General features: G+C 46.9%; 1 long non-coding RNA gene across 1 annotated transcript; it reads right to left on the reverse strand.

The window, feature by feature from the left end:
* Positions 1-318: 318 nt before the first annotated feature.
* LOC146043133 (uncharacterized) lies at positions 319-27,758 on the reverse strand. Its single transcript, XR_014464137.1, has 5 exons — positions 27,130-27,758; positions 19,492-19,553; positions 18,888-18,955; positions 17,208-17,352; positions 319-472 (listed from the first exon to the last, which is right to left on the reverse strand). It is a non-coding gene; the product is annotated as an uncharacterized LOC146043133 (long non-coding RNA).

The following is a 27,758-nucleotide window of genomic DNA, read 5'->3' on the forward strand; positions in this document are numbered from 1 at the left end:
ACTGGCTGCTTTATTTTTACACTTCAATATAGATCTCACTTTGAAGTAAAACCCCACCCAAATCTAACTCTCTCAGCACATTTTGCATATGCTCCCCTGCAGTGCACATGGTTTTGTCAATCTAAGAAGGATTTTGTCAGAAAGAGTGAACCAAAATAAGGCCCTATGTGTTATTTAACCCAAAAACACACACATTCACACATCAATCGTTACCCCTCACCTCTAATTACAAATATAACTTACATTACACATCTGTATGTACCTGCCCTTACAAACCCTCTCACATATTTATGATGAAAAACACAGGCAACTTCTAACTGAACATCAACTTTTTTTATTAATAATATAAAATGTAAATATTAAAAAAATTAAACAAGGGCCTGCAGTTGGCCGAAAAGAATATGCAAGTACAGGATGGTCAGGAACATTTCTTGCAGTATATGGGCCACCTCCTCCTGGTGCTGTTCAGTGTCTGTAGTGAAGGGATACAAAAAAAAATATATATAACATACACAAATGTTTGTTGTATTTGTACATAATAAGAAGTTGTGAGTTAAGTGTGAAGGCCACATACATTTTTCAACTACATTGAAGATGGGTATGCTGTAAACATGGTCCTAAATACTATTCTGTTGACACACACATACTGTACATATTACATCTTGGATGAATGTATGCTGTATCCCAATTGTTAGTTTTGTTTTGGTGGAATCACCTCTAACCTCACAATTAACCTGTGCTATTTAGGGGACTGACATTGTTGTGGCTTAACCACTCCTTACTTAGTAAAATGTTGGCCATTGCTGTACAAATTATAGGCCTAAAGCTATGTTTGTAAAGCATGTATCCGCATGGCCTCACACACTATTAACAAAACAATCTATAAATTAATGTTGCACATCATGCTGGGAAGTGGAGTCCACGGCAGCATTGCTAGGTACACGCACAGACTCAAAACATCAGACTAGTGGCATCTATACTAGCGGCATCTATAACAGCGGCATCTATAACAGCGGCATCTATAACAGCGGCATCTATAACAGCGGCATCTATAACAGCGGCATCTATAACAGCGGCATCTATAACAGCGGCATCTATAACAGCGGCATCTATAACAGCGGCATCTATACTAGTGGCAGCTATACTAGCGGCATCTATACTAGTGGGGTATATACTAGCGGCATATATACTAGCGGCATCTATACTAGTGGCGTATATACTAGTGGGGTATATACTAGTGGGGTATATACTAGTGGGGTATATACTAGTGGGGTATATACTAGTGGCAGCTATACTAGTGGGGTATATACTAGTGGGGTATATACTAGTGGGGTATATACTAGTGGGGTATATACTAGTGGCAGCTATACTAGTGGCAGCTATACTAGTGGCAGCTATACTAGTGGGGTATATACTAGTGGGATATATACTAGTGGCATCTATACTAGTGGGGTATATACTAGTGGCATCTATACTAGTGGGGTATATACTAGCAGCATCTATACTAGTGGCAGCTATACTAGTGGCAGCTATACTAGTGGGGTATATACTAGTGGCATCTATACTAGTGGGGTATATACTAAAGGCATCTATACTAGTGGCATCTATACTAGTGGGGTATATACTAAAGGCATCTATACTAGTGGGGTATATACTAGTGGGGTATATCCTAGTGGGATATATACTAGTGGGGTATATACTAGTGGCATCTATACTAGTGGCGTATATACTATTGGTGTATATACTAGTGGCATCTATACTAGTGGTGTATATACTAGCGGCATCTATACTAGCGGCATCTATACTAGCGGCATCTATACTAGCGGCATCTATACTAGCGGCATCTATATACTAGTGGCATATATATACTAGTGGCATATATATACTAGTGGCATATATATACTAGTGGCGTATATACTAGTGGGATATATACTAGTGGCATCTATACTAGTGGCATCTATACTAGTGGCATCTATACTAGTGGGATTTATACTAGTGGCATCTATACTAGTGGCATCTATACTAGTGGAGTATATACTAGTGGGGTATATACTAGTGGGGTATATACTAGTGGGGTATATACTAGTGGGGTATATACTAGTGGCAGCTATACTAGTGGCAGCTATACTAGTGGCAGCTATACTAGTGGCAGCTATACTAGTGGGGTATATACTAGTGGGGTATATACTAGTGGGGTATATATACTAGTGGGGTATATATACTAGTGGGATATATACACTAGTGGGGTATATATACTAGTGGGATATATACAAGTGGCATCTATACTAGTGGGGTATATACTAGTGGCATCTATACTAGTGGGGTATATACTAGTGGGGTATATATACTAGTGGGGTATATACTAGTGGGGTATATACTAGTGGGGTATATACCAGTGGCAGCTATACTAGTGGCAGCTATACTAGTGGGGTATATACTAGTGGCATCTATACTAGTGGCATCTATACTAGCGGCATCTATACTAGTGGCGTATATACTAGTGGGATATATACTAGTGGCATCTATACTAGTGGGATATATACTAGTGGCATCTATACTAGCGGGATTTATACTAGTGGCATCTATACTAGCGGCATATATACTAGTGGCATCTATACTAGCGGGATTTATACTAGTGGCATCTATACTAGCGGCATCTATACTAGCGGCATCTATACTAGTGGCATCTATACTAGCGGCATCTATACTAGCGGCATCTATACTAGTGGAATCTATACTAGTGGCGTATATACTAGTGGAGTATATACTAGTGGGGTATATACTAGTGGGGTATATACTAGTGGGGTATATACTAGTGGCATCTATACTAGCGGCATCTATACTAGCGCCATCTATACTAGTGGCATCTATACTAGCGGCATCTATACTAGCGGCATCTATACTAGTGGAATCTATACTAGTGGCGTATATACTAGTGGAGTATATACTAGTGGGGTATATACTAGTGGGGTATATACTAGTGGGGTATATACTAGTGGCATCTATACTAGCGGCATCTATACTAGTGGCGTATCTACTAGTGGCGTATCTACTAGTGGCGTATCTACTAGTGGCGTATCTACTAGTGGCGTATCTACTTGTGGCGTATCTACTTGTGGCTTATCTACTAGTGGGGTATATACTAGTGGGGTATCTACTAGTGGGATATCTACTTGTGGGATATCTACTAGTGGCGTATTTACTAGTGGCGTATTTACTAGTGGCGTATATACTAGTGACGTATCTACTAGTGGCGTATCTACTAGTGGCGTATCTACTAATGTCATATCTACTAGTGGCGTATCTACTAATGTCATATCTACTAGTGGCGTATCTACTGCCATCCCCCTATACATATTACACCACCTGCTGCTGGGTCACAGCTGGACTCTGAGAACAGAAGACACAGAACCAAATGAATGCGGAGCACCACGCACTACATTATACAGACTGCCAGCCCCTATACATAATACACCCCCTGCTGCTGGGTCACAGCTGGACTCTGAGAACAGAAGACACAGAACCAAGTGAATGCGGAGCACCACACACTACATTATACAGACTGCCGGCCCCCTATACATAATACACCACATACTGCTGGGCCACAGCCGGACTCTGAGAGCAGAACACACAGATCCCAGAGTACTACACACTACATTATACAGACTGCCAGCCCTCTATACATAATACACCACATTGTAACTGCTCTGTAATAAGGTGTGTGTTATACAAGAACCAGGTGACATCACTGAGGTTGCAGCCTAACCATTCACTAGGAACCAGTGACATCACTGAGGGTGCAGTCTAACCATTCACTAGGAAGCAGTGACATCACTGAGGGTGCAGCCTAACCATTCACTAGGAAGCAGTGACATCACTGAGGGTGCAGCGTAACCATTCACTAGGAACCAGTGACATCACTGAGGGTGCAGCCTAACCATTCACTAGGAAGCAGTGACATCACTGAGGGTGCAGCCTAACCATTCACTAGGAACCAGTGACATCACTGAGGGTGCAACCTAACCATTCACTAGGAACCAGTAACATCACTGAGGGTGCAGCCTAACCATTCACTAGGAACCAGTGACATCACTGAGGGTGCAGTCTAACCATTCACTAGGAAGCAGTGACATCACTGAGGGTGCAGCCTAACCATTCACTAGGAAGCAGTGACATCACTGAGGGTGCAGTCTAACCATTCACTAGGAACCAGTGACATCACTGAGGGTGCAACCTAACCATTCACTAGGAACCAGTGACATCACTGAGGGTGCAGTCTAACCATTCACTAGGAACCAGTGACATCACTGAGGGTGCAGCCTAACCATTCACTAGGAAGCAGTGACATCACTGAGGGTGCAGCCTAACCATTCACTAGGAACCAGTGACATCACTGAGGGTGCAACCTAACCATTCACTAGGAACCAGTAACATCACTGAGGGTGCAGCCTAACCATTCACTAGGAACAAGTGACATCACTGAGAGTGCAGCCTAACCATTCACTAGGAAGCAGTGACATCACTGAGGGTGCAGCCTAACCATTCACTAGGAAGCAGTGACATCACTGAGGGTGCAGTCTAACCATTCACTAGGAACCAGTGACATCACTGAGGGTGCAACCTAACCATTCACTAGGAACCAGTGACATCACTGAGGGTGCAGTCTAACCATTCACTAGGAACCAGTGACATCACTGAGGGTGCAGCCTAACCATTCACTAGGAAGCAGTGACATCACTGAGGGTGCAGCCTAACCATTCACTAGGAACCAGTGACATCACTGAGGGTGCAACCTAACCATTCACTAGGAACCAGTAACATCACTGAGGGTGCAGCCTAACCATTCACTAGGAACAAGTGACATCACTGAGAGTGCAGCCTAACCATTCACTAGGAAGCAGTGACATCACTGAGGGTGCAGCCTAACCATTCACTAGGAAGCAGTGACATCACTGAGGGTGCAGCGTAACCATTCACTAGGAACCAGTGACATCACTGAGAGTACAGCCTTACCATTCACTAGGCCCATAGTGGGCTACCACCATTCTGAGATGCCAGTAGCTGCCGTACCAGATATCTGGGATGCTGTACATTCCAGATATTGGTAAATTGGGCAGCAGAGGAACCTATGGGGGAAGTAGCTGCGAGCAGTACCTAAGTGCAGGGAACCTAGTTTGCAGCAAATATAAATGGGCCCAATACAGCAGTGTGAGGAGATTGGTGAAACGCAAGATTCTGCGTGACACACACACACACACGATACAGCACGCTGCGTGACGCCAATTCCTGGGCGCGCCCGCCACCACTCACCCTCTCGCTTTCTAAGGATTCCAGCGAAATACTTTGCTGCAAACAGCGGAATATCCTTCGGCTGCTCCCTGAGCACTTCCCTGGTCAGACCCTCTAGGAGATTCGCAAAACCCTGCGGGATGCGATAATTTGTGTTTGAGAACGGAATCGACATATTTCTTATGTTCCAGGTCCTGTAAATACAAACCATGGACATTGGTGAAATGAAGTCAGAACCGATCTGCAAGCATACAACACGCTGTCAGAGCAGTCAGGGAAACATGACACACAGCCGTCGCTGCCAATTACAGATTCTGCATATGAATGCTGCCCATAAACACCCCGATACAGGCGTGCGTTCCGCGCTGAACAAGCACGGATCACATTGCGTTGCATTGCCTGTGCATGCAATGTGATGCAAGCACACACTGTACTGTGTGATGAGGTGCCGCGGGAGCCCGCACCTCAAAGCACAGAACGCACAGCCCGCATCGCTGCGTGTATGGGTTGCTTATGGCTTTGCATATGAAGGATTAGCATTAATTAGTAAACAAGACTGTTATTGCTTCATGGTGTTATAGTGACCAGGACTTTGTGTCTTGTGTTGTAATTATATCCGTGTGTGTGTGTGTGTCCCATAAGCGCACTTATTAACTCCGATTGGAAGTACCTGGAATATGGGGAAGGGGGGAGACCAGGGAAGCCGAGAGGAATGCCGGGCCCCGCTATTAGGCCACACCGGAGCGCCCCAGGCGAGTCGGGGTGGGGGCGCCCCGGTGCCGGGGGTTGTACCTGTCCTGCGGCTGTGTATATAAAGCTTGCGGCGGCGGCAGCAGCGGGGGTCCCTGCAGTCGATAAGAAATAACGAGCGCTATCCGCCTGGCTACGCGGAAGCGCTTCTGTTGTGGAAACACTGGCCGCACGGCGCATGCTGATTGGCTGAATCTCAGCCAATCAGCGTGCGGCCAGTGTTTCCACAACAGAAGAGCTTCCGCGTAGCCAGGCGGATAGCGCTCGTTATTTCTTATCGACTGCAGGGACCCCCGCTGCTGCCGCCGCCGCCAGCTTTATATACACAGCCGCAGGACAGGTACCCCCGCGGCACGGGGGGGGGGGGGGGGAGGGGGGTGAAATGCCACCCTCCAGTGGCCGGTGCCCTAGGCAAATGCCTAGATTTGCCTAGTGGTGGCGCCGGCCCTGGGCCACGCTCCCAAAACAATTAGGGGGTGAAAACACACTTTAAAGTTGAGGGAGGAGTGTTATTGTCTCCACCCTCCTCAGCATCTGCAGCACACACCTACAGCATGTGCTGTGCTGACAGCAGGCTCAGCACATGCTGTAGGTGTTTGCGGGTGCCGGACGGGTTCCCGTCAGTCGGGATCCCGACAGTCATTTACCCAATGTTGGGATCCCGACTGTCAAAACCCCGACAGCCGGGTGCCCGACGGCCACCCCCCGCTATTCTCCCTCATGGGGGTCCACGACACCCCCCCCCCCGCTATTTTCCCTTGTGGGGGTCCACGACCCCCATAGAGGGAGAATAGAATAGGTGGCGAGCGTAGCGTGGCGAGCGCAGCAAGGGGCTTTTTTGCACTGGCCATGCTGTCTGACTCCGGCCAGTCGGGATCCCGACGTCGGGATAATGACTGTCGGGATCCCGACTGTCGGAGTCCCATACCACACCCAATTTTACAAGCCATAAAATTGGATGTGTACTGCCCTCTGGTGGTGTCTACATAAACTGCAAGTAGTCATCCAGGTACCATTGCAGATCACTGGAAAGCACCTTTTTCATAGGGTCAGCCCTGTTAGATAGGCCTAGCCAACAGGTAAGCGCTGCTGGATGAAACGGCCGCCCCCCCGAATCCCCTTGCTAGCATGTGAGGAGATGCGTACGCAGACACATCCCCTAGCATGTGGCCGCCTTGGATAAAGGAAGCCTATCATTACTTTTATCCGAGACGGAGATGGGCGAAATGATGTCATGTGACGTCAGCCCCCGCCCCGAGCAGGCATCAAACTGCCTGCATTCCCAGGGGAACACCCAGCGTGTTCATGGGGATGCACATAATCCCCTGCCCATGTGAACACCTAAATGAATGTGAGACCTACAGGCGAATCGACAGGGGGTCCACCACCATCAGAAACAGGGCCGAATTAAGCCCTGTCCGATAAAACAAGAATCAGGCCCATTGAAGGAAATATACACTTAGTGGCCACATTATTATGACCACTTGTACACATGGCAGCGCACAGTGGCCCAGGTAACCAATCTGCACCATTGTCGTGTTTTACTAAAGAAAGGAGGGGGGAGGGGTGCCACAATTGGTACTTGTTTCCTAGCACGGCCACAACGATCATGATCGCGGTCATCGGGGGTAAAATCGGGGCCATCACGGGCATCGCATGCACTAAAAAAATCGGGTGCGATGGGCCAGACGCGATGCCCGCGATTTCCCCATAGGAAACAATGTTAAATGGGTCAATTTACCCGCGATGACCGCGATTTCCCATAGGAAACAATGTTAAATGGGTCAATTTACCCAAATCATCATAGGGAAGAATGGTAAATGGGCCAGAAACCCCAAAACCCCCCCCTGAACATTGACATGTCCCCCCAAAAGTACTATACGCCACCCCGCGATCAACGTGAACCCGAAGCGTGGCGAGCGCGCGAGGGGCGGCGGTACGCGTCCTCCGACCTTTTCATACCCCCACTATCCACGTCGGCGTGGAGTTGAGAATAGAATAGTGTGGCGAGCGCAGCGAGCCACCGAGCCCAAAGCGTGGCGAGCGCAGCGAGCCCCGCGGATACCTTCACAGTTATACGCGTCCCCTCGCGGGCTTCCCAGGTGTCCATGGCGAGGCGGACACCTGTGAAGCCCGCGAAGGGACGCGTTTACCTGTGAAGGTATCCGCGTCCCCTCGCCACGCTTCGGGCTCGGTGGCTTGCTGCGCTCGCCACACTATTCTATTCTCAACTCCACGCCGACGTGGATAGTGGGGGTATGAAAAGGTCGGAGGACGCGTACCGCCGCTTCTCGCCGGCTCGCTGCGCTCGCCACGCTTCAGGTTCACATTGATCACGGGGTGGCGTGAACTACTTTTGTGGGGACATGTTAATGTTCAGGGGTTTTTTGGGGGGTTTCTGGCCCATTTACCATTCTTCCCTATGATGATTTGGGTAAATTCACCCATTTAAAATTGTTTCCTATGGGAAATCGCGGTCATCGCGGGTAAATTGAGGCATTTAACATTGTTCCCTATGGGGAAATCACGGCCATCGCGGGTGGACCATTTAAGCATTTTTGGCCGCATACGACCCGACCGACGCGATTTTCACTGTTTTCAATGGAAAAATCGGGGGCATCGCGTCGGTCGCGTCGCAGGCCACTAAAAATTACCCCCGATGGCCGCGATTGTGGCCGTGCTAGGAAACAAGTACCCCACAATTTTCTTTGGCAGGGGAGCTAAATTTATAGTTATGCCACTGCTTGCACAATCCAGGCAGCTGGATCCAGTACCATCAAATATTAAGGAGTTGGAAAGTGCAGTCCATGCCAAGAAGAATCCATGCAGTATTAAGGGCAAAAGGTGGTCCAACATTATAATGAGGGCGTGGTCATAATGACGTGGCCACTCAGTGTATAGCCATATATAGGGAAACATCTCTGCTCACTGTGTGTCCTGCCTACATATAATGTATACATATACTGGTGTAACTACCATAGGTGCAGGGGGTGCAGCTGCTATGGGCCCAGAGGTGAGAGGGGCCACCTTCCTGTCACAGTTACATGTGTTATATACAGGGTGTAGCTACCATAGGTGCAGGGGGGGCAGCTGCTATGGGGCCAGAGCTGAGAGGAGCCACCTTCCCTGTCACAGTTACATGTGTTATATACAGGGTGTAGCTACCATAGGTGCAGGGGGTGCAGCTGCTATGGGGCCCAGAGCTGAGAGGGGCCACCTTCCCTGTCACAGTTACATGTGTTATATACAGGGTGTAGCTACCATAGGTGCAGGGGGTGCAGCTGCTATGGGGCCCAGAGCTGAGAGGGGCCACCTTTCCTGTCACAGTTACATGTGTTATATACAGGGGTGTAGCTGCCATAGGTGCAGGGGGTGCAGCTGCTATGGGGCCCAGAGCTGAGAGGGGCCACCTTCCCTGTCACAGTTACATGTGTTATATACAGGGTGTAGCTACCATAGGTGCAGGAAGTGCAGCTGCTATGGGGCCCAGAGCTGAGAGGGGCCACCTTCCCTGTCACAGTTACATGTGTTATATACAGGGTGTAGCTACCATAGGTGCAGGGGGTACAGCTGCTATGGGCCCAGAGCTGAGAAGGGCCACCTTCCCTGTCACAGTTACATGTGTTATATACAGGGGTGTAACTACCATAGGTGCAGGGAGTGCAGCTGCTATGGGCCCAGAGCTGAGAGGGGCCACCTTCCCTGTCACAGTTACATGTGTTATATACAGGGTGTAGCTGCCATAGGTGCAGGGGGTGCAGCTGCTATGGGGCCCAGAGCTGAGAGGGGCCACCTTCCCTGTCACAGTTACATGTGTTATATACAGGGTGTAGCTACCATAGGTGCAGGAAGTGCAGCTGCTATGGGGCCCAGAGCTGAGAGGGGCCACCTTCCCTGTCACAGTTACATGTGTTATATACAGGGTGTAGCTACCATAGGTGCAGGGGGTACAGCTGCTATGGGCCCAGAGCTGAGAAGGGCCACCTTCCCTGTCACAGTTACATGTGTTATATACAGGGGTGTAACTACCATAGGTGCAGGGAGTGCAGCTGCTATGGGCCCAGAGCTGAGAGGGGCCACCTTCCCTGTCACAGTTATGTAAACCTTCAGGTAATTGCAGATTCTTTACCTCTCACCGTCGATAGGTTCGGACTCCCAGTAGGTAAGTAGGTTTGCTTGTTTTTCACAGGAGATTTCAGACGGTTTACAACTTTTCTTTATTCATTGAAAGAATTAGCTTCTTGTACAGTCACAAGCATAACATCACAATACAATCAATACATAAAAGAACAGGGTATGGCAGTGGGTAATTAATACAGTACACCAAAAGATTTTATTGCACTGGAACCTGCATTCGACTCCTACGGTCCTCCTTTCGCCAGGGTTCACGTTAACTCCCTACTATAGCATCTTACCGTATTCACTGCAATTAACAATTAGGGTTAGCACCACCTCTTAAGTGGCAACAAACAAGGTAAGTATAAACGAATATTTAAATTAACTCCAGTCGAACATTTCATGCACCATGCACATTGAATAAGTGTATGCAACTCGTTACTATCCTATTATTGCGCAATAATATACTGTACAATCACTGCTTAACTCTAACTTTCTAAACTAAGCGCTTTTATTCCCTTACAGAGTTCTACCCCGTGGCCACAGTCCAGCGAAAACCCAGACAAGTCCGGAATGTTTACAGTGTGTACAAATGTAAGTGTAGTATCGTTAATCAGCACTTCTTTCTAGTCTTTCTCCTTACGGCATCCAATAATTTACTCCTTTCCCACCTCCTCTGAGCTAGAGCAAATGTACCTTCTCTCTGCGCCGAGTAACGGGCATTTGACTTTCCTTGCTAGCAAGGTGATGCGTTAGAAACGGTAAAGTAGCCTGTTAGGGTAACTAACTGCGTTGCGCTGTATGCTGGCTGAGAATAGTTCTTACTTACTAGGCATTTGGACTTATTACTGTACTGATAACTGTCCTTCCTGCAGTATCACTCGTTCTTGTACTCCTGGGTTGGTCTAGTTATATTCTCCTCTTTCCGGGCGTCCCCAGGCCCCTTCGTAAGCCGGGTTTAGCCCTCCTTCACTAGTAGGTCTACGCAGGAATAACACTGCACTTAACAGGCCAATAGCCAAACTAGAAAATGTCACTCTTCACAATGTATCAGCGGAATCTGTATTTTGGGTAGGCTGGCTTTTTGTCACCGCAGTGGGCGTCCCCTGACTTACGCCGGGTTTAGCCCTGGTGACAAGCGACTATGGTATATGACTGCACTATACCTAGCGTTTGGAGTAATTATATCTACTTTCTCAGTCTAATTCGGGGTCACTGGCAGTTCACCGTTTGCACAGGCTGTTAACTGGTCGCATAGCTACAATGTTGCACAGTCTGAGCAATATGCTGGGTAGCGTGTATTCAGAGGCTGTTTAGGGTCCCTAGCTCTCTATCTCCCCGTTTTATGTGATCTGTGGCAATTCCGTGCAGCCTGTACTATGTGTCGCTTTCCCTTCTCTAATGACAGGGAGCTCTGGGCGGGACTCACCGTACTTGAACACCGGCCTCCTCCAGCCTCCGGCCTGTCAGGTCACTCCACGTCACCTCGGCTCAGCCCTCCAACTTAGATGCTGCCCAACGCTGCTGCTGCCTCCGGCCCAGCCCTCGGCTTCGGGTCCCGCCTCCTCAGTGACGCCGCGTCTTCCCCAGAGTTTCTCCACACTGCGCTACACCGCTGACCGCGGGTGAGGGAAGAAGATGGCAGCTCTCGGCAACATATATCAGCGGCTCCTTGGGGCGGGTAAGTGTCGCTTTATATTCTGTCAGCACCGCTATCCGCCTCCGATCCAGCTGCGTAGCTCTGCTCCAACCGGACGCCTCCGGAGAACTGCGCCACAGCCGTTAACGGCTCTCAACTTCCCTCTCTCTTCACGCGCTCCCCTCCAGCCACGAGCACCACAACTTTATTCACCTGCGCTGGCTCGAGGATCAGACAATTCTTCCCCCCAACCAGCGTCGTAGGTTCGCCCTGTAACTATTCCTTCTGGCAGGTTCAATCCATTTTCCCCCGTGAGAGGGGAGCTTGCTGTACAAATGAAATAGCTGTTGTGCCTCCTATGAACGTCTGGGTGACACAGTAAAGTCCCCGCTGCCCTCTGTGAGGGTAATCAGTAATTTCCTATGGAAGTCCTAATTGCCTTCTGTGAAGGCACTGTGTAACATATATACACGTTCCACTGTCCTTATCCCCCCTATGCCAGTCTCTATATGCTGTATAACCTTCACTGTCCCCTATGGGGATTAGTTAACCAATAAACATTGAGTAGCCTCTATGAGGCACAAACAACATGACATCACATGTCAGCCAATATGGGTGTTACACACTCCCCCGCTGAAACTTGCTGGTCCACCAGCACTCTTGTTCACACCACAAGAATTACAACATCACTTATAAACGTTACATATATAGAATCTATTATATACACACATATACACTGTATGATCAATCACAGTAACGCCGTGGCAGAATCCCCTTGGTGGTCCGGCTGGACCTTCTTAATTCCACTGGTTCGTCGACTGTCTCATCCTCCAGTCCCCTCATTTGATCTGCTGCAGGTCCGGAGGACAAGACAGCGGACTCATTCAGGGGTGCAACAGCTTCTTCGCATGCATTCACATCAAACATTTCAACCACAGTTTTTGAACTAGCCTCTGGATAGGTTACAAGCAAGTTCCCATGGATGGGCCAGAACATTTTCAGCATTTCATGGACTTTCAAGTGGGACCGGCTACCCAAGCAGGGTTTCATTATTACAGAGGTCAGTGATGTGTCAGTCCCCGCCATTATCATTGGCATGAACATTCTAGCCCATTGTCCTGAAGCCCTGATTGCAGCCTTGACCTTTGAGGTCCGGCAAGCGGCCCCAAGGCTAAAACAACCGCTACAAAAGGTCATCCGCGTCCTGCAAGCTCAACAGTGCTTTCAAAATCTGGATGGAGGAGTTGGGAGAATCAAGACAACCGATCGAAAGGCTATCCTTTTACAGCCTAACTCCGAAACGATAGTCTGGGGAAAGACCAGATGTGGACCCGCCGGAAAACCTTACGAGGCCATTGTAGAACCCTGTCATGTCTCCAGCCGAACCGATGTGATTGTGGCCCGGGCCTTAGTGACTGTACATGATGGCAGAGTTCCCGTCAGAATCCTAAACCCGCACGACTATGTGGTGAGACTACACCGAAACTATGTCCTGGCCAAGCTGTCGTGGGTCACATTTCAAGACATCTATGACTCATTGACCCTGAGAATAATTCAAGCGGAGCAGACCTCGTCTGGCGAGTCCACAGAGCAACAATGGTGGGACGAAATTCACGTTGGGGATGAACGAACCCCGGTAGAACTCAAGGAAGGCATCCTAAAGGTTGTAAAAGAGAATGCCAGTACGTTCAGCCAGCACGCGACTGACTTTGGGAAGGTCGAGACGGTGCGTCATCACATCCCTACCGGAGATGCTCCCCCCATCAAAGAACGGTATCGTCCCATAGCGCCCACTATGTATCAGCCTGTTCGGAAGTTGCTGGAAGAGATGAAGGCCGCGGGTGTGGTGCGTGAAAGTCATAGTCCCTGTAACGCCCCTGCATTAACCTCATAGCCAGCCTAACACCTCTCCCGGCTAAAGAAAGCATTGTGTGTAACATTCACCTCATCCAGGCAGCAATAAGCAGTACCTACACCGGCATTTGGGGAGAGACTCTAGTAGTTAATACTGCACACAATACCCAAGTCGTCCTTAGCTACAAGTTAGGAGGAAGGGAGTAGTGGCTGCTGAATCAGCCCCAAAGCTGCATATTACTGAAGTGGACTGACACTTATAGAGACACTTGTGGCAATTATACTGCTAAGGGAAAATTGCTTATATCATTCTTGTGTAACACCCATATTGGCTGACATGTGATGTCATGTTGTTTGTGCCTCATAGAGGCTACTCAATGTTTATTGGTTAACTAATCCCCATAGGGGACAGTGAAGGTTATACAGCATATAGAGACTGGCATAGGGGGGATAAGGACAGTGGAACGTGTATATATGTTACACAGTGCCTTCACAGAAGGCAATTAGGACTTCCATAGGAAATTACTGATTACCCTCACAGAGGGCAGCGGGGACTTTACTGTGTCACCCAGACGTTCATAGGAGGCACAACAGCTATTTCATTTGTACAGCAAGCTCCCCTCTCACGGGGGAAAATGGATTGAACCTGCCAGAAGGAATAGTTACAGGGCGAACCTACGACGCTGGTTGGGGGGAAGAATTGTCTGATCCTCGAGCCAGCGCAGGTGAATAAAGTTGTGGTGCTCGTGGCTGGAGGGGAGCGCGTGAAGAGAGAGGGAAGTTGAGAGCCGTTAACGGCTGTGGCGCAGTTCTCCGGAGGCGTCCGGTTGGAGCAGAGCTACGCAGCTGGATCGGAGGCGGATAGCGGTGCTGACAGAATATAAAGCGACACTTACCCGCCCCAAGGAGCCGCTGATATATGTTGCCGAGAGCTGCCATCTTCTTCCCTCACCCGCGGTCAGCGGTGTAGCGCAGTGTGGAGAAACTCTGGGGAAGACGCGGCGTCACTGAGGAGGCGGGACCCGAAGCCGAGGGCTGGGCCGGAGGCAGCAGCAGCGTTGGGCAGCATCTAAGTTGGAGGGCTGAGCCGAGGTGACGTGGAGTGACCTGACAGGCCGGAGGCTGGAGGAGGCCGGTGTTCAAGTACGGTGAGTCCCGCCCAGAGCTCCCTGTCATTAGAGAAGGGAAAGCGACACATAGTACAGGCTGCACGGAATTGCCACAGATCACATAAAACGGGGAGATAGAGAGCTAGGGACCCTAAACAGCCTCTGAATACACGCTACCCAGCATATTGCTCAGACTGTGCAACATTGTAGCTATGCGACCAGTTAACAGCCTGTGCAAACGGTGAACTGCCAGTGACCCCGAATTAGACTGAGAAAGTAGATATAATTACTCCAAACGCTAGGTATAGTGCAGTCATATACCATAGTCGCTTGTCACCAGGGCTAAACCCGGCGTAAGTCAGGGGACGCCCACTGCGGTGACAAAAAGCCAGCCTACCCAAAATACAGATTCCGCTGATACATTGTGAAGAGTGACATTTTCTAGTTTGGCTATTGGCCTGTTAAGTGCAGTGTTATTCCTGCGTAGACCTACTAGTGAAGGAGGGCTAAACCCGGCTTACGAAGGGGCCTGGGGACGCCCGGAAAGAGGAGAATATAACTAGACCAACCCAGGAGTACAAGAACGAGTGATACTGCAGGAAGGACAGTTATCAGTACAGTAATAAGTCCAAATGCCTAGTAAGTAAGAACTATTCTCAGCCAGCATACAGCGCAACGCAGTTAGTTACCCTAACAGGCTACTTTACCGTTTCTAACGCATCACCTTGCTAGCAAGGAAAGTCAAATGCCCGTTACTCGGCGCAGAGAGAAGGTACATTTGCTCTAGCTCAGAGGAGGTGGGAAAGGAGTAAATTATTGGATGCCGTAAGGAGAAAGACTAGAAAGAAGTGCTGATTAACGATACTACACTTACATTTGTACACACTGTAAACATTCCGGACTTGTCTGGGTTTTCGCTGGACTGTGGCCACGGGGTAGAACTCTGTAAGGGAATAAAAGCGCTTAGTTTAGAAAGTTAGAGTTAAGCAGTGATTGTACAGTATATTATTGCGCAATAATAGGATAGTAACGAGTTGCATACACTTATTCAATGTGCATGGTGCATGAAATGTTCGACTGGAGTTAATTTAAATATTCGTTTATACTTACCTTGTTTGTTGCCACTTAAGAGGTGGTGCTAACCCTAATTGTTAATTGCAGTGAATACGGTAAGATGCTATAGTAGGGAGTTAACGTGAACCCTGGCGAAAGGAGGACCGTAGGAGTCGAATGCAGGTTCCAGTGCAATAAAATCTTTTGGTGTACTGTATTAATTACCCACTGCCATACCCTGTTCTTTTATGTATTGATTGTATTGTGATGTTATGCTTGTGACTGTACAAGAAGCTAATTCTTTCAATGAATAAAGAAAAGTTGTAAACCGTCTGAAATCTCCTGTGAAAAACAAGCAAACCTACTTACCTACTGGGAGTCCGAACCTATCGACGGTGAGAGGTAAAGAATCTGCAATTACCTGAAGGTTTACATTTGGCGTCCGCGAACAGGATAGGAACAAGATGTTGGATATCCAGACTCCTGTGTTAACTTTGAGACGGAGATTGTTACCCATGTCACCCAGGCAAAGAACAATGGCATCACCAATCACAATGCCTTACTACCCTGGAGCCCCATGGCTGCCAACTTATTCTGGGAAAGCATGTACTCCAGGTAACAGTATATTTAAGGACTTCAAGTCAAAACTGCTGTCACTATTTTGCATAGGTTCCCTTAATGAGCCACAGAAGGTGGAAATATTGATCGGACAGTTAAGAGGCCTAGCCCTTCGGGAAGTAAACTCTTGGTCTACTGAACAGAAGAAGAACGTAGAAGACATATTTAAAAAATTGTCCACTATTTTTGATTTGCAAACTTTATCTAAACTTAAAATTAACTTCTATGGAAGAAAGCAACAGCCCCATGAATCCTTAAGAGAATTTGCTCTCAGTTTGCAGGAATCACTCAAAGAACTACAGAACTTTGACCCCCGTGAAAAACAACAAGAGGATGAAACATTGACCAGTCAATTTATAGAAGGAGCTTTCGGGGATGCAGTGCGTACTACATTATGCATGGTGAGATCACAGAATCCAACTTGCCCTTTCCCTGAATTTAAGGAGACTGTTATCAAAATTCTGGGACTGAATACATCTTCTGAAACTACCTCCTCCTTATCAGTGGAAAATTCTGAGGCCAGAAGTCCCTCTAAAATCAGCTATAATGAAAGAAAAAAAACCATGGCACCCAAAGAGGCAGTCATACAGCATGCTCAGTTATCCTCCTGCCCTGACCAAAGTGAAGTATTAAAAAGCAAGATTGAAGAATCTATCCTTGGTTTTACAGAACTGTGCAGGGAGGTGGAAAACCCAACGAAAGAGCAATTGCTTCCTCAAGAACAACAGAAAGGTTATATCGAAAAGAGAGCCAGGAATTCGAGAATAAAACGGACCTACCAGTATGACGCACAGGGATTGCCAGTATGTCAATGCCGTAGACAAAAGGAACATGTTCAGTTCAACTGCAGGCAACATGAGAATTTAAACTCAAACCCTGAGGCAGAGGATCAGTGCTCAGGAAGCACAGCAAGAATTGATCAACCTGTGGATGACAGACAAGATATAGGTCCAGAAACAGTATTGCAAAACCAGGCTAAAAATGTTGGTGTACCTAATGCAGGCAGTGTTCTGCCAGCCAGCACAAGGAACATTTTGGGTCGAGTATTATGGTTTAATGTCCAACGGGGTTATGGCTTTATAAACCGTATTGACACCAAGGAAGATGTATTTGTGCACTATACTGCCATTAAGAAGAACAACCCCAGGAACTTCTTCTGCAGTTTGGAAGAAGGAGAGTTGGTGGAGTTCAATGTGGTGATTGGAGAGAAGGGCACCAAAGCTACTAATGTAACTGGTCCTAATGGTGTTTCAGTGCAAGGCAGCAAATATGCAGCAGGTCGCAGTCCATATGCCAATGTCCCCGTGCAGAGAAAATCAGTTGGGAGGACAGTTGAACAAAATGTAGAGCAACAGAGTGAAGTGGTGCAGCAGAACCTACAGGATACTAACAAACCACAATCTCTTCCAGAGCCAGAATACCAGATTAAACCTAGAATGGATGACACACATGCCGGTAAAGTTCACTACAACCAGCCAGATTTTAAAACTGTTGAATATAAGGAAGACATTGAAAGAGTTGCCCACTCAACCACAGCAGAGAGGTTGGGTTCCCATGAACTTAATTGCCTTGGTTCTTTTATGCTAAAGTCTGAATCTATTTTATGTGAAGAACCATATATTTCAGTTAAAGAGCCCTTAACTTCTGTTCCATCAGAGTACAAACTTCCAAATAGTAAATATATTGAGATAAGTTCCAGTGAAACAGCATTAATTATGCACCAGATTTTGAGAAAATTTGGAATGAGAAACAGAAGTGCCCCATTTATACAGTATAGGCATTAGATTGAACATAAAAGTCAGAATAAGTACTGCTTTTGTCAATATTAATTGTAAAAAGTGTGGGGGTTTTTTTTGAGTGCGTGTGTGTGTGTCCACAAATATTAGACTGTTCTATATTGGATGTTGTCTGTTGTGTGAGGACACACAACGTTCCAGCGGGGAAGTAATGTAACACCCCAATAAGGGTTAATGTTTATACATAAACTAAAAAGTTATATGGTTGTGATACAGTAAATGTAGCAGATATCAAAAGTAATATTAGTAGTTAATTAATTATTTAGGAAAAGTATTAATGTGTTAATACGCCTTATTAATAGAATATTGTGGATTGAACACTGTTTACCCCTTTCCTGAACTGACAATGGACTTGTCCTCCTAGCCCATTAGGGTGGACTATACCATATACCCTGCTTTAAAGGGGAGAACTGTGAGGAATATTCCAGAAAGGAAAATATACTCTGACAGTTGGCAGAGCCCCTGCTCATCAGGAAACCCCAGAGGAGGAACTATAGAGATGCTCAGGGGAAAGAGCGTTAGGTGTGTTGTGGATAGGGGTTGAGGAAAGCTGAAGTGCAGCAGAAAGGACACTGTGTAGCAGTGGTGGAGAGAAAGTTAAGGCAGCACAGCTGCGCAGCTGGAAAGTGTGTGATGCGTTGCTGTAATTAGGAGAATACTTACCAAAAGGGCTCCGGTGATTTCCCGAGGTCCCCTTGAGCAGCGGTGACAGAGGCGGTGACTGATCCAAGCTGTGATCGATAAAGAAGAGGGTGTGGTGAGTGATTGTCCAGCCCCAAGGCAGCACAGTACAGTCTCCTGCATATCCCACAGATCAGCCCAGAGATAGTCCAGCCAGAGACAGCCTACAGGATGGCCCACAGATAGCTGTAACGCCCCTGCATTAACCTCATAGCCAGCCTAACACCTCTCCCGGCTAAAGAAAGCATTGTGTGTAACATTCACCTCATCCAGGCAGCAATAAGCAGTACCTACACCGGCATTTGGGGAGAGACTCTAGTAGTTAATACTGCACACAATACCCAAGTCGTCCTTAGCTACAAGTTAGGAGGAAGGGAGTAGTGGCTGCTGAATCAGCCCCAAAGCTGCATATTACAGAAGTAGACTGACACTTATAGAGACACTTGTGGCAATTATACTGCTAAGGGAAAATTGCTTATATCATTCTACTCAGGATATTCCAAAAAGATTGCTAGTTTCTGTCATCTATTATCAGATTATTTGACGTTCAAGTTAAAAGTCAGCAGCATTATTACGCAAGACTTACCTTATGTATTCTCTTGACTTTGGATTACAAATACACAGAGAATTGACCTTGCAGCGTGGGACCTAAAAAAGAAAGAATATTTGTTATAAATAAGCGCTTAAAGAACAGGTGACTGCAGTCATAATAGGGTTAACCCAAGACTATTGTAGACATAAACAATTATTGCGCAATGATAATCTAGTTCTGGTAAAACGCTATAACCTGTTTTGATATTGTAACGGTTTGTTATACATTGCAGGTGAATGGATAGTTGCTTATTTGCTTGTTGCAGAATAGTACAAGTTATGCTCTAAGTAATATTGTTATACATCAATATCTCACCAATGTTACGTGGGAAGAATCTCTGATGTTTGTATTTATATATTGATATTTTGTGCATAATAGTATCCTTGATTTCCATCAGTTCCTCTAAGAAAAACGGAGTTCCAGCTTAATAAAATTACTCTATTATTTTTCCTCGTGAGTTATTGTGGTGAGCTGTTGATAATTGCTGTTGCAAGATAACCTGTAAGGATAAAGATACTTATCTGAGAGAGTATCACAGTTACATGTGTTATATACAGGGGTGTAGCTACCATAGGTGCAGGGAGTACAGCTGCTATGGGGAGCAGAGCTGAGAGGGGCCACCTTCCTTGTCACAGTTACATGTGTTATATACAGGGGTGTAGCTACCATAGGTGCAGGGGGTGCAGCTGCTATGGGCCCAGAGCTGAGAGGGGCCACCTTCCCTGTCACAGTTACATGTGTTATATACAGGGTGTAGCTACCATAGGTGCAGGGGGTGCAGCTGCTATGGGGCCCAGAGCTGAGAGGGGCCACCTTCCCTGTCACAGTTACATGTGTTATATACAGGGGTGTAACTACCATAGGTGCAGGGGGTGCAGCTGCTATGGGCCCAGAGCTGAGAGGGGCCACCTTCCCTGTCACAGTTACATGTGTTATATACAGGGTGTAGCCGCCATAGGTGCAGGGGGTGCAGCTGCTATGTGGCCCAGAGCTGAGAGGGGCCACCTTCCCTGTCACAGTTACATGTGTTATATACAGGGTGTAGCTACCATAGGTGCAGGGGGTACAGCTGCTATGGGCCCAGAGCTGAGAAGGGCCACCTTCCCTGTCACAGTTACATGTGTTATATACAGGGGTGTAACTACCATAGGTGCAGGGAGTGCAGCTGCTATGGGCCCAGAGCTGAGAGGGGCCACCTTCCCTGTCACAGTTACATGTGTTATATACAGGGGTGTAGCTACCATAGGTGCAGGGAGTACAGCTGCTATGGGGAGCAGAGCTGAGAGGGGCCACCTTCCTTGTCACAGTTACATGTGTTATATACAGGGGTGTAGCTACCATAGGTGCAGGGGGTGCAGCTGCTATGGGCCCAGAGCTGAGAGGGGCCACCTTCCCTGTCACAGTTACATGTGTTATATACAGGGTGTAGCTACCATAGGTGCAGGGGGTGCAGCTGCTATGGGGCCCAGAGCTGAGAGGGGCCACCTTCCCTGTCACAGTTACATGTGTTATATACAGGGGTGTAACTACCATAGGTGCAGGGGGTGCAGCTGCTATGGGCCCAGAGCTGAGAGGGGCCACCTTCCCTGTCACAGTTACATGTGTTATATACAGGGTGTAGCTACCTTAGGTGCAGGGGGTGCAGCTGCTATGGGGACCAGAGCTGAGAGGGGCCACCTTCCCTGTCACAGTTACATGTGTTATATACAGGGTGTAGCCGCCATAGGTGCAGGGGGTGCAGCTGCTATGTGGCCCAGAGCTGAGAGGGGCCACCTTCCCTGTCACAGTTACATGTGTTATATACAGGGTGTAGCTACCGTAGGTGCAGGGGGTGCAGCTGCTATGGGGCCCAGAGCTGAGAGGGGCCACCTTCCCTGTCACAGTTACATGTGTTATATACAGGGGTGTAACTACCATAGGTGAAGGGAGTGCAGCTGCTATGGGGCCAGAGCTGAGAGGGAATTCTCCCATTTATTAAAACTTGCAACTAATTTTACAATATATCACAATAAATAAATAAATAGTATTTTACAAATGAAATCTTAATACATAACATAAATGAATGCAAACCGCAATATCAATGGATACATCTGCCTAATAAGCAAAATATCAATAGAGAAATATATACACATGAATATTAGCTTTATAACTACTTCATCCCAATATTGCAAAGGAAAACTGAGCGAGGCTTTTTAGATCTATGCAAAACCTGTTCCATTAAAAAAAAACCTTATTACCAAAATCTACAGGATGTGAAAAGATAGAAAGTTCCAGCTAAACCTGGAAAAGGATATCTGCCACCCACTCAAGGGGGTTTCAGGCGGCCCCACCAATTGGACCACCTAACAGCATCTACCCTTTTCCGGTCTAGATCCATCATCCTCTCCACCTCGTGCAGAATCAAATCCACCACCACTTCACAAGGAAGGATTTTATCTTTTAGGGAAACCTGACACCGTGCCATCCATGTGTGGTATCTAACTACTAAACTGACTAAATAAATTGTGGTCAAATTAAATACACCATATCTTCTGAATGCTCCATAAGCCCACTCTGGGTAACTAAGCCCCGAAAGGCACGGGATACCCAAAGCTCCTGAAACTCTCTTGTAAACATTTACATTAAAGGGGCACTTGATCAAGAAATGGTCCATCGTCTCCACCTCCCCTAGACACTCCTCCCGTGGACAACCACGATCATTGGCATTTCTCCACATCATGTTCCCCTTCACGTAAAGCTTCCCATGGAAAGAAAGCCAAGCAATGTCTCTAAACTTCGGCGGTATTCTCTCTGAATTTCTGAGAGCCAATCCAGCCAAAGCGACATCACTCGGGCAATCCCTTAGTGACAACGGAACATGAAAGTGGGTTCGCAAAATCCTGTCCCCCAACTCCTTCCTGGAAAGGTTTTGTACTTCCCCCACTTCCAGACCCCAACGCTTTGTCACCTTCAAGCTCTGGATAACGTAGATCGGAAGATACCCTTTCCGAATTTGAAGATTCTTCACTTGGCCACCACCTAACCAAAGTTTGAGGAAGGGGGACACCCAGACTTCAAATCCACTTACCCATCGAGGAGGAGTTTCTAACAATAAACTCCCAAGATTAAGTTTTAAAAAGGTTGTAACAAAAAAGACGACAGGGTTGATCATGCCAGCTCCTCCGTCTTTCCTCGACTTGTAAGTAATACCTCTCTTGATTAGGTTCATCCTGTTTCCCCAAAATAAAAGGAAAAACAAGGAGTTCAACCTGGCCCATAAAGATTGAGGCAAAAAACACACATAGCTGACATATAGAAATAACGGGATCAGGTAAGTTTTGCACAAGTCCACCCTTTCCCTGAAAGAGAATTTACACCTCTTCCAGCACTCCACTTTCTTGGCAGCATTCTCCAGACACTTCACCCAATTTAGAGTGGCATAATCACCATGGTCAAAACAAATACCTAGAATCTTTATCTGAGGACTGGGCCGGGGGAGGCTGTCCGGAAGGGAAAATTCTTCTCCTTCCTCCCCCATCCAGAAAGCTTCACACTTCTCTTGGTTTACCCTAGAGCACGAGGCTATAGAGTATTCACAGATGAGCTCTTCCATATCACGTGCCTCTGCCACTGATGACAGAACCACTGTGACATCATCTGCGTAAGACACCACTTTAAAAGGGAACTCTGGGCCCAGCTGCACCCCTCCCACCGTACCGTTTTCTACCCTTCGTATGAAGGGGTCAATCGCGAATACATACAGGAGAGGGCTCAGGGGACATCCCTGACGAACTCCAGAGCTCACCTCAAAAGCAGGGCCCACCCAACCGTTTACAAGTGGGAAGCTCTCGGCCTGACTGTATAATGTTCTGAGCCAATAGACCACCCTGACTGGAAAACCATACCTTTCAAGTAGGGCCCATAGGTACTCATGATTTACTCGGTCAAAAGCCTTAGACTGATCCAACGCCAGCAAGTGTTTTCCCCATTTCTCAGCACGGCACCGTTCTATGGCCTCCCGGACACCAAGGACAGCACTAAATGTGCTTCGACCCTTCACAGTACAGTGCTGGGATGGGGAAAGCAGGTGTTCTGAAAATTCTGACAACCTGTTAAAAAGTACTTTTGCCAAAATCTTTCTATCTGTATTGAGAAGTGCGATGGGGTGCCAGTTCTCAATACGAGATGGGTCCTTCCCCTTGGACAGTAATATGAGGGCAGATATCCTCATAGAAGGAGGGAGGATTCCCCCACCCAGGCACTCATTATATACTTCTACAAGGCGAGGAATCAAGAGGTCAGCAAATACTTTATAAAACTCAGATGTTAAACCATCTGGGCCTGGGGATTTCTTACAACTCAACTTATCAATCGCCATCTTAACTTCCTCTGCTGTCACACTCCTACCCAAGGTTTCAATCGAGGCATCTGGATTACAAAGTCCAGGTGTCTCCCTCAGAAATGTTTCCATCCTCTCTCTGATAAGTGGCTGCTCAGACAAAAGATCGGAGTAATAAGATCTAATGACTCCCAAGATACCTTCCTTATCCTCACGAAGAACACCCTGTTTGTCAAAAAGACCCCTCACCTCCTTCATCTCGACTGATCTTCCGCAATTTTGGTAAGGATCAGGCGAGTGGTATTTGCCAAAATCCCTTTCCAAAATCAAAGAATCCAGACGGTTATACTGATATTCCCTCATCTGAGCCTTCACTCGGGAGATTTCCCCACTATCTCCACCCTCAGAAATCAAGAAATCTAATTTCCTTCTCAAACTCTGGTAGATATTTCTCTTTATCAAGTTCTTTTTAGCTACCAACCTCTTGAAGAATCTCCGAATTCTCTTTTTAATCTCTTCCCACCACTCAGATCTACTCCATCCAGCCTCCAAAAGTGTTTCCTGAGATTGAAAGAAGTCTCTAAGGGATTGTCTAACCTTTTCCTCTTTTAGGAGCTCAGAATTCAATCGCCATAGGCCCCGCCCCTTTTGAGTAGCTTCTGAAGCATTCAAAATGACAGAGAGAAAAACGTGATCAGAGAACTCTACTGGCTTTACCTCTGGAGGCAAAGTTTTCAAAGTCTCCTTAACAAAAAAACCTATCTATTCTAGACCTACAACTACCACTAAAGAAAGTGTAACCCGTGAGGTCTGGAGAATGGCGAACGTGCACATCTACCAGACCTGCCTGTCTAACCATGCTAACTAAAAAATTAGAATCATAGCCCAGGGCTGTCTTTGAACCTCCCCTGTCTTTTGGCCTAATAACGGTGTTGAAATCACCACCAAAGACAATCTGCTGAGCCGTAAAAAGGAACGGTTTTATCTCACTGAAGAGACATTTCCTGTCCCATTTTGACTGTGGTCCATAGATATTAATGAGCCTCAGGTCATGTCCCCTCAGATTGACATCTAAAATCATACACCTACCTGCCTGTAATTCTATAACCCTGTGCACGGTTACCATACCAGTAAAAAGCACTGCCACCCCACTGTACGGCTCGGCCGCAAGAGACCAGTAAGAAGGCCCGCGCTTCCACTCCCTCTTTGCCTTGTGGAGGATGTTCAACTTACTAATTCTGGTCTCTTGCAAAAACAAAAAATCAATCTCAACCGTATTGAAAAAATCAAAGGCCATAAAACGAGCACGTTCAGAGACTACGGAAGCCACATTAATGGTGGCACATCGTATGGGTTGGGGATCCATGTTTCATTGGGTTATAAAAGCAGGACCTTGCTCACTTTTCATTTACATTCTTCCCAGACACCCTATTTGAAGACCTAGATCTTCTAGAACCTTTCCCTTTGAGAGAGGTTTCCCCCTCCCCAATGGCACCCAGCATGCCATCACTGCCTGACTTCTGGGTCAGACCACCCTTACTTTGTGAGGGTCCAGGATCTGGTGGTTTACTCTCTGACCTAGGAGGTAAACCTGGAACTCTCAATAGGTCTTTTGCAGCTACCCCACTCGGTGCAATTACTGAATTTGACGAATCCATTTCAATTTTTTCCTCATCTTCCTCTACCTGTTGTGTCTCCTCTATTACCATCTCTTGAGTAGGGCAGCCTGTACCATCTATCTCAGAATCTCCAGCTACCTCCTCAGCCCCTAATTCTGTGCCTACCGGATCCCACTCTAATCCCTCTTCTCCACTACTCTCCTCATTCTCCACTTGTTTCCTTCTCTTACCCTGCTTTGCTTTCTTCTTACTAACCTTGGGGACAAAAAATAACTCTTTACCTTTTTTTAGAACCTCCCCCTCCTGTTCTTCATCAGTAGAAAAGACATCAAATCTATTAGAGAGGACTAATTTTTCACTGTCATCCTTTTTCCTCTTCCCTTTATTTTCTTTTTGAAATTTATCTTTCTTTTCCCCAACATTAGCCGCCCTGGTTTTCACACCTACAAAGACAATTTCTTTGACTGGACCCTCCTTCTCTTTCCTGACAGCTTCCTCCCTCTGTTCTCGCTCACTCTCCATATTATGGCTTGCCCATGGACATCGACTGTAAGGGTGGCCGTCCTCCCCACAAAGGTTACATTTAACATCATTACAGTCTCTTGAGATGTGCCCAATTTTCCCACAGAGTGTGCATTTGGTGACATTACAATCACTACTCAAGTGGCGGAAGTCTCCACATCTAAAGCAGGTGCGTGGCTGCCCAGTGTAAAAGCACTGGACGCGGTCTCTGCCAATATAGGCCGCAGATGGTATATGCAAGAAACCTTTATCCGTACTTTTTAACTGAACCATAGCCGACCACGCACCTCCCCAGACTCCCATTGTGAAACCAACCTTTATTAAATTAGATTGCACTGTGCAGAATCTGGACAACCAAAACTAAATATCCTGGGCAGGAATGGACTCATTTCTGACTAATATTGTTATTTTAACCTTATCCTGCTTTGTAACTAAATTAGTTCTATAGTTACTATATGGTGCCTGGGATCTGCATGCCTGCCACTTTGTCCAAAAAGCCTGTAAGCCCTGATAGGAAAGGAAACTTACATCAAAGTCAGGTGTTTTGACTGGATGGATACAGGCATACAGATCTGAAGCATGGAAGCCCAGGCTGAAAATCATCTCTAAAAAGACTTCTTTAGTTGAGACTTCACCTGTCCCTGCCCATTTAAATTGCAAAAGATTTCTCCTCTTTGTCATTTGGCCAGAAGTAACTGCTGTTGGGGGTACATTCATATTTACCAAACTAGCATAAGACCTTGTGCCTGGGACAATTTTCTTATTTACTTCATCAGTCTTATTATTTGCAGCATTAGAAACATTTACTACATTTCTGGCTTCAAGTCTCTTTTTCTCACTGCTGATTAATTCAGCTGCAGCTTTTAACCTGGCTGGAGCATCCAACTGGCCATACACAGCCTGAATCACTTCCCTACCCCCCTCAGATAAAATGTTTCTGTCCAAGATAGGCAGCCCTTGTGCAGTGTTACAAGGCTGCACTAAGTCACTGTGAGAAGCAGAAGTCTGTACAATGTTAGAAACAGTCTTCACAGCCTTGTCTGTTAACCCATCCCATACAGATAATGTACAAAAGTCACTACCATGCTGAGCTGCTGCAGAGCCCACATTACCAGCTGCTGTAGGAATATCATTATTAGCAGAGACACCCTGATCCATACTAGACAATGTTACCTTGCTGGCATCCTCTGCTGCTGCCAGGACTGACACACTCTCAGTTGATGCTTTTCTTTCGAGTTCAGCAGAAAGGGACACAGGTGTGCTACCTGCAGCTTCTGCCATTTCCACAGGCCTCGTTAACAGCTGAGCTCCATCACAATCAGGTAACCCCTTCACTGCTGCCTGCTTTTCCAGTCGCTTCTCCTGTAATTTGGCTTTAACCCTTTCCAGGTTGGTAGAAAGGGATTCAATTGACTCTTTCAGTACAGACCTTTCCCACTTGCGGCAGGTACTTCTTTTTTTCTTTTTATCTGCAATTTTGGACTGTATGCGCTTGGCTTCTTTTTGCAGGTCCTCTATAGAGAAATTGTTAAAGGACTCTTCCTCCTCCTCACCACACTCTTCTTCATCCTCTGTATTACCTGGGGATGTAGGTACATTTTCCAATGCATCTAGAAGCAGTGGTAGCCAACCCTAGCCCTCGAGAGCTACCAACAGTTCACATTTTCCAGACAACCTAGCTGCTGCACAGCTGCACTCATTAATCACTGACACATTTTAAAAGATCCACAAGTGGAGCCAATTAGTTCACTTGTGATTCTGTGAGGAGACCTGCAAAACATGCACTGTTGGTAGCTCTCGAG

This window comes from Crinia signifera, chromosome 19 (assembly GCF_055691185.1).
Source record: "Crinia signifera chromosome 19, ASM5569118v1, whole genome shotgun sequence".
In the NCBI taxonomy this organism is placed as follows: Eukaryota; Metazoa; Chordata; class Amphibia; order Anura; family Myobatrachidae; genus Crinia; species Crinia signifera.